Consider the following 8,253-nt stretch of genomic DNA (forward strand, 5'->3'; position numbering starts at 1 on the left):
GGGGTCAGAAACCACCATGTACTATAATTTCTACATTTTACTTTATATACTGGAGACTGTCGGGGAAAAAGATCCACAGGTCAATGCTTGCAAGGTTTTTTAAAATCTGCAAGTACTTTCAGAAGAATGCTTTCAACACAGTGTGATTTTCACAGAATTTAAAGCCACGATTATGAAGGTAATTAGGAGTGTAGATCTTCCGAGTGACACCAGTAATATTTTTCAGCTTTCCATTTTTAGGATTTCTTGCAAGATATCCTCTCTAGTCCTGGCTCCCAGTTTCTGTAAAAGGCCCCAAACTGCCAACAGGATTTTAGAGGAGGAATGCCTTATGGTAAATTTTTTTCTGACTTCCTACAGGAAGAGCAAAATGTGATTCTCCACTCACCATTACCCAAAAATGTAAGTTCAGTGAATTTTCAAGAATCCATCAGCCAGCAGTCCATTCATCTGTGTGAACTAATGTGTATTCAAGTGTGTATCCCAGCTTCATACCACAAATTCCCAAATTAAATCTTTCTTCTCAGTAAGCATGGACTGAAAATGCACTTTTCATATTTTTCCTCTCAGTGTTTGACAAGTATAAGCCAGGTTTCAGTTTGCAGTCAGATCTGAGACACGAAAGTGTTGAAGACCATAATTCAATTGATTAGATCTTTAGCTTTAAAAAGTTACGGTATAAGTGATCAAAACACTGAAGATAGGATTGAAATGCAACTTCAGTATTGACAAGGATTCTTATTATTTGTTTATTCCATGCTTTTAGCTTTTGTAACAAAGTGTAATACATAAAATTCTACAGTATGTAGAAGCAACATAGGACATGAATATTTATAAGAAAACTGTTACATTCACAATATGGATAACAGCTACCCTTTCAAGTGCACAAATCTGTAGCAAGGTTCATCATTCTCATCCCTCTTTTCTCATTCTCACCATGTTTCAGAAAAAAGTTAAGATTAAAATTTTAAATCTTGTGAGAAAAGCCTTTGCAGCTGTCTGAGCTGGAATTAGAAAGAGTTTTAAACAATTTAAACTGAAAGTTCTCTGATGAGTTTCACACAGTTTATTTTTCCATCTAATGCCCTCTAACATTGGTGAAACCTGTCCAGGTTTGCTAGCTTTTTGAATAATGTTCCAATATTGTTACACTGACAACTTCAATATGGCTGCAAAACCCAAGAAGCAGCAAGCATTGCCAGAATGTCAGTCAGAGCTGCCTAAGGCTCAGCTTCCACACTTCTACAAAAGCCTCTGCCTTTCAAGATGGGGGCTATGCACAATGAAACAAAGCACTTGATTTTGGTCTATTAGTTCTACGTTTTAATGAACATTTAGCATCAAGGTCCCTTCATGATGGATTGCAAGTGAGAAGTAAGTCAAGTAAGGCAAATATCTTTCTGCTTTCAGTGTTCTTCCACTTCTCTTTTCATGGATGTTCATAGCATTCATTGATCCCAGCTGATATGTTAAAACCATGCTCCTTTTTCTGTGGGATACATTAAAACCATGCTTCTTTTTCTGTGGGGAAAACAGCAAAGTGCAATGGTTTGGTGACACAGAGGATACCCCATAACTCTTGGAGGGTTCTGTCAGTGCTGCTTTTGTCTAGACTCTTACATCTTAAGTCTTGCTAGATGTGTAAATGCATTCCTAAATAGGAATTCTTTGCAAATAAGTGCTGAGGAAAGAAAAGCCATCCCCATACTGGTCTAACATGATTCCACAGTGAAGAACAACTTTTGCCTTCAGATCACTGGCTTTAAAATACCACAACCTAGAAACCCTAAAATCCTGCAAGGTTTGTTCAGTTTCAGCAAATGCATTCTCTTCCCAGTGGGGACATGTAGGTACAAAAATGCTGTTAGCGAGGATTTTCTTGTTATTTTCTAAGTCCGTGAGAGACTTTTCTCTCTCACAGAAGAGGTAGCAGGGAATGTAAACAACCAAGCCACCTGCAACCTTGGAAAGTCTTGTTTATGGTATAGTAGAAAAATATTTTGATAATGGATGTTTTAGGATTTTGGCCAATCACCCCCAAGGGGTGGCTGGTCCTTTGTCCAATTAGACTACGAAGAAAAAAGTCTATAAAAGAGTTTGTAAAATAATTAAATAAATCAATCTTGCTGCACAATTCCTGCCTGCTGGATCTTCTTCTCCTCCTCCTCCCTATGGCTGCAGGACACGGTGATATACCATAGGAACCAGGCCTGCGGTAATAGGGACACACTTCATGCAACTAAAGCTATCCAAAGTCATTGGGAAATGAGTTAGGACAGACTCAGTGAAAGGTTACAGGTCAAATGTCACATAAGCAGGTAGCAGAATATACACTTTTGTGTCAAAGTAACTGCAAACCTCAGCTTCCTTCTACATAGGAAAGTTACAACCAGGGAACCTCAGGGCAACAGATTATCCACCAAATTTCCCTCTGCATGACTTCAGCCCCCCTCAAGTTAGTACTGCTGGTGGTGTCGTGGTACTGAAAGAGCTGAGTGAAGTAGTATACTCTAAATAATTTTTACATAAATGTAGTTCTTCTTACAGTGCCCATCAAAAACACTCATGCACAAAGTAGCATTTTCCCCTGCTCAAGCACAAAGGCAAGAAAAAACTGCTTCAAATACCTTAAAGACAGGATAAAAATACAACCCTTTGTTCAACTGCCCACCAAAATTACATCTGTATGAAATACAGGTCAAAATCCCCAGGTTGAACTCACTGATCTTCTACATGATCTTTTTGCCTCACACATGCATACCAGCACACATCCCCACTATGTCTAGGTTCTGGTGCCACTGTGTTTATGCTTAAATTGATGGCCTTGGACCACTGCATTCAAGACCACAGTATGATCTGCATGTCACTGAAATGCCATACTGAATACATGCATGCACTGAAAACCCATGAACTGATATTGCAATAAATCTACAAAGAACCTACTTAAATTTTATGGGGAGCCTTCAAGGACAAAAACCCAAATAGTTTTAATTTTCCTCTAAGTGGTAGCCACAGTTAATACCAGACTTGGCAGGGAGCAGGCATTACATGCCAGTCATGCCCATACAGACATGAAAAAGAGTTTATGTTTGACATTTGCTTTAAAAACATAGTGAAAAGCTTTTGCTCTTTCAAGGCCAGAACTTGAATTAATTTCTGAGAGTCTATTACTTTAAAAAAGTATCCATTGGCTCTGATTGCTTGGATAGCTGACAAAAAAAAGACCCCATTAGGAGCAGGCTCTTCATTAGTGTTGACAGAGAACTGAGAGCAACAGAAAAAAAGATACTGAACAGCTCATTCTCTCTTTGTCCCCCTGTTTTTTATAAATAAGTGTCTTATGACATCAAGCTCTGATTCATCACTGGCAGCTTTTCATTAACAGAAAGGAAACAATATGTAATATTTCCACATATTGCCATGGTTCACTCTACTTGTTTTGTCCTTGAATGTCACATACACATAATTATCTGCCTGGTGCCCTGGTGGAACAGTCAAACCATATGACAAGTATTGGTAACAGTGAAGATTCATAAGCAGCAGTCTGTTTTCCATCAGTTGTGTTCCACATTCCTGCCAGACATGGAATAGAGGGCTAATGCCTCCACAGTGCTAAATGCATTTGAGGTAGGTTAGAGCTCAGAAGGTAAATTGACAGTCTTCTCAGGGCAGAACATACCAAAGAGCCAAAGCCAACTAGATGTGAGAACTGGAATTATCACATTAATACATTGATATTAATTGTCCCACAGTAAATCATGATCAACCTTCATCCCGAAATCCATATGGGAACCAAAAAGATGCATCTTGCTCTATATGTGACAGCTCCTGAAAAAATGACTGACTTCAGTCCATGTGTAATGGCATAATTGCACTTTTAAATATCATGACCTAAGGAAAAGAGCAGCTCTGTGGTATGCTGTAGATTCACCATCATTGTGATTTAATGCTTAATGCTGCATTATTTAAAAAAAATACACCACCAGTTTAACCATGTGTTAAAATACATTCTGGGATTCACAAGTAACTTGAGATATGAATAACAACCAGTGTAAATACATTCATACATGTACTCTCACATATAGGTTATGTGCTGCATTTTGTGAAAACATATGCATTAATTTTTTTGAAAACATAAACTCTTGCTACAGAAACTGCTTATATTCATATACAGGCAGTAAAGGTACAATTAAAATTACTATTAGAACCTAATTGTCCAAGAAGCAACAGAGAAGTCCCAGCTTTGGTGACCTTGAAAGGGATCTAGGACATAAGTACCTTTTCTTAAAGACCACAGGGTTCAAAAGGGGTTTAGAAAACAGAAAGTTATCTCGAGATCACTTTTATATAATCATCTCTCCTTGTATTACCAGCTGGCTGAAGTTGGAATACAGAAAAGTAGGGTCAAGTAAGTATTAGCCCTTCCTCAGAAAGGGGATCCATGACTAGCTGTATTGAGGGTCAATGGGAAGATCCACAGACCAAGTACAGCAGCATGACAAATAAGAGAATTAACAGCAGCATCCTCAGGGAGCAAATCATGCTCAAAGATGGTCATCACACAGGATTTGGGAATGAACTCCGCTTTCAAAAGCCAGTTCAGATATACCAGACAACCACGTCCTGATCATCATGATTTAAGGTGATCATCCTTGTCATAGCAAACTCCTGAGGACTGAAGGAGTCCTTACAAGAAAATGTACTTTTTAGCTGAGAATAAATAGAAATCTCAAAGACTTTGAGATAAACTTCACTTTACCCTATCACCATAAAGACTTCTTTGCTTAGTTTTATGTATATGCTAGAAAATGAAACAGGCCAGGAATGAATGAGACTGCCTATTCACTTCAGTTAGCTAATTTTAGTTAGCTCTGGCTTTATCCATTTTTTTCTCCTCAGATTTTAAACAGCTCTGATAAACTACAGTGGCACTTAACTCTCCAAAACATTTCACTTCTACATTATTTGGGATAACTGAAGAAAGGAAGATCCACAAGGAATAGGTATTTTGCTTTAATTGCAAAGGACTTTCAAGAATTAAAAAAAAAAAAAAAAAAGCTAGGAATACTTTAGTGCAGAAAGCAGTATTGACTGATAGTTAAAGCACAGATAAAGTGAACTACTAAGGTCTGTTACAGACAGTGCTAGCAAAATCATGTGGTCTATGTACATACACTAGGGGAAAAAGAAGGGCAGAGGGCAAGAAAGCTGGTTTTGTGAGCCTATCTGAGAGGACACAACAAAGCAAAAGGAAATATCAAGTAGGTATTTCTTTGGAAGAAGAGAGAGCATAATGGTAAGTATTGTTATACTTGGGGAGAAAGGAGAACTTTATAATGACCAGCACCATACATAGGTCACTAGAGGATTAAACACTCATAAATTTAATTCATCTTAAGTAATCTTTAAAATTCATTTTCAATTTCTAGAGATGTCAAGATCACATGAGCCTGTAAGTGTTTTATTGCATAAGAACAGTCTTAAGAAATTGTTTAATGCTCAAGTGTTTTGTTGAATTAAGAACCCAGTGCTGCTGGATCTAAGTAAACATCCAACTATGGCAGATTCATGATTACCTTTTACGTAAGTAGAGCTGAGTGGAGGAGGAAGGGGAATGCTGTGAACATTTTATGTTTTAATGAAAGAAGCCAGGACTGCTCAGGCACCAGCATTACTCAATCAGCAGGAACTCCCTCTGCATTTGGAGGGTCAAGGGATTTGCATCAACCTTAAGGTCAGGAGGAAGGACTAGCTAAAACAAAGGAGAAATAGGAAAAGGAGTCTCATTCCACGTATCATAGAAACTCACATGTTTTGAATAACAATTATGATAATTTATTCATTGGATGATTAAATACTATGTATCAGTGATCTATCTGCATTCTAAGCCATTGACTCAAAGAAACAGCTTTATAAAATGGTGGGGTGACCAAAACTAACCTCCTTGCTTTTAAGCAGATAGATTTGAAGCAGATTGTATATATATACTTAGGTTTAACACATTCAGTTCTCCCTCACTGTTCCCCAAGACTTTTATTCTATCAGTTTTCTGGATAACCAAAGACTGTCAAAGATTCAGGAAACATCAGTATTTAGACTTTAAAAAAAAATAAAATAGAGAGAACCAATAATGAATCTCTTTTTAGAGTAATACAATTTATTGTACATAAGTAAAGTACTTCAGGACTGTCAACCCATTCTCATTTTTTGACAAAGAAAAAGAGACAAAGCCCCCCAAAAAAAGAGCTTTAGATTCATATTAAAATATTAAATAATATTTACTAATAATATTTTAAAATATTAAAAGGTAACCAGGAACATTTCCAAGACTAGGCAGGCGAATATATGGTCTGGCGTGTGCCAGCTGCGGTCCGTGTCAAAGGAAAGCAGCACACTGCTGTCCCAGCTCCGCGGGCTCAGCACCCGTCACCGGAGCAGAGACAACCGCGAGCTTCCGCGTACATGCCCCGGAGCCGAGCGGAGCTCTGGTCTCCGCCGGGCTCAAACTGGGCGCCGGGAAGCTCCCAGTAGGACTTAGGGAGGCGGCTAAGACGCCGCTCCGCAAACCCGCGCTTTGGCTTTCCTCGCCACCGCGGAGATAGGTGGGCGCTGCCGCTGTCACATACAACCCGCGCCGCCCCGAGCGGTGAGGACCGGACCGGAGCGGCCACGGGCGTCCGGCAGGGAGTGGCCGCAGCCTCGGCAGTGCCAAAACCCGCCCCGCCGCCCACTCCGCGCCCGCGTACCTGAATCACTGTCTCGGCCTCTTCTTGCGCCGCGCGGCGACGGGGCAGGGGACGCAGCTTCCTGCCGCGGCATGCCAGGCTGCCCCGGCCGCCCATGGGGCGCTCCCAGCCACTCCCCGCCTCCACCGCGGCCCCGCGGCGCTGTCCTCTGTCCGCTCCTCCCCCAATACCGGCAAGTCATGGACTCTCCGCCCCTGCGCGGCCGGTGCTGGGCTTCCCCGGTCATTGTGAGTTCCCCTGGCCGTCACCAGCTCGACTGCTCTGCAAGCCTCTTCCCTCTTCGCTTCGCCTTTTGTTACCGGGCTCTAGAGCTGACCACAACGTGCCCCCTCCATGGCGAGGACGACAAATCAGAGAGCCGGTGCGAAAAGCTCTGTCTCTAGCTAGAGAAATTTAGCCTTCTCTACATTAGTGGGAGGGCTTTTGCATCACTGAGTGGTATGGATTCAATAACAACGAAACTACTAACTTGCAAAACAGCCTGCTTCGGAGGGTGTGCTGCTTTTGTGCAGAAGAAAAGCAAGCTCCCCAGCAGTCTATCACTAAAGTAAGTTGATAGTACCCGAGTAACTTGAGACCGAAAACCGGGTAAAGTTAACACCAAGAATGACATTGAAAACAGTTTCAGAAGGGGAGAACCTACAGGGATTTCCTGCTTCTTTGTGTAATCCGCCTGCCTCTGTACATTAATTATTTCCATTTCATTTTTAAGAGACTTATTTTCCCTGCCTGCGAAAGGATGCATAATGATAAGAGGCAGAAAGAATAACCATGTGATGGACGCACGGCACTGTAAGCTTAGCAACAGAGACTGTTTCTTTCTTTGCCAAAATTGTTTGCTGCCCTGTGCAATGTAAGTTTGCAGAAATGTGCTATAATTTTACATGTTTTAATTCTTAGATCTCCAGCTTTAAGAAAGGCACAGCTGCTTTAACCACACTGCTGAGAATCTGTAATTCCCACCAGAATCTAAGGCCATAACATTGTTTAACTCTTGCTACTATAAATAAGGGATTGTGGTCAAAACCTTTCAGCTGTCTTCTCTTTGGATTATCGAGTTTCCTCCAGTGCAACAAAGGAAAAGTTATAAAACAGTGCTTCCCTGCCTCTGATGCCTCCTGAGAAGTTCAAGACACATTTATTTGCCTGTCATGCTGTAAAATACACCTGAACGGCAGAGAGTTCATCACCTATTTCCAAATATTTGAATTTCAGTGTTCAAGCAGAGGCATTTAAAAATAGATTTAGAGGAACTGGATTAACCAGTTTTGTTTTTTCTCAAGTAACACAAGAAATGAGAAATAATTTCTGAACATTTGTGTGAGATAGCATCTGGCATGTTACGATTTAGGTCAAAAACTGTCATTTTTACAGAAAAAAAAAAAGGAAAATTAAATAAATGGGGTTTAACACTACTATTATTTATTTGTACCATTTGGATGTCCTGAGTAGTTGGCTGCCATTATGCCAGGTACTCAACTTCAAGAGACTGAAGTTATTTTTCTTC

The 8,253-nt window shown here is 40.4% G+C and overlaps 1 long non-coding RNA gene across 1 annotated transcript; it reads right to left on the reverse strand.

The window, feature by feature from the left end:
* Positions 1-730: 730 nt before the first annotated feature.
* LOC121671592 lies at positions 731-7,115 on the reverse strand. Its single transcript, XR_006018552.1, has 3 exons — positions 6,747-7,115; positions 5,577-5,752; positions 731-1,521 (listed from the first exon to the last, which is right to left on the reverse strand). It is a non-coding gene; the product is annotated as an uncharacterized LOC121671592 (long non-coding RNA).
* Positions 7,116-8,253: the final 1,138 nt, after the last annotated feature.

Source organism: Corvus kubaryi, unplaced genomic scaffold (genome assembly GCF_017639235.1).
Source record: "Corvus kubaryi isolate FWS band 111438036 unplaced genomic scaffold, C.kubaryi_AGA036_p1.0 37398, whole genome shotgun sequence".
Taxonomy (NCBI): domain Eukaryota; kingdom Metazoa; phylum Chordata; class Aves; order Passeriformes; family Corvidae; genus Corvus; species Corvus kubaryi.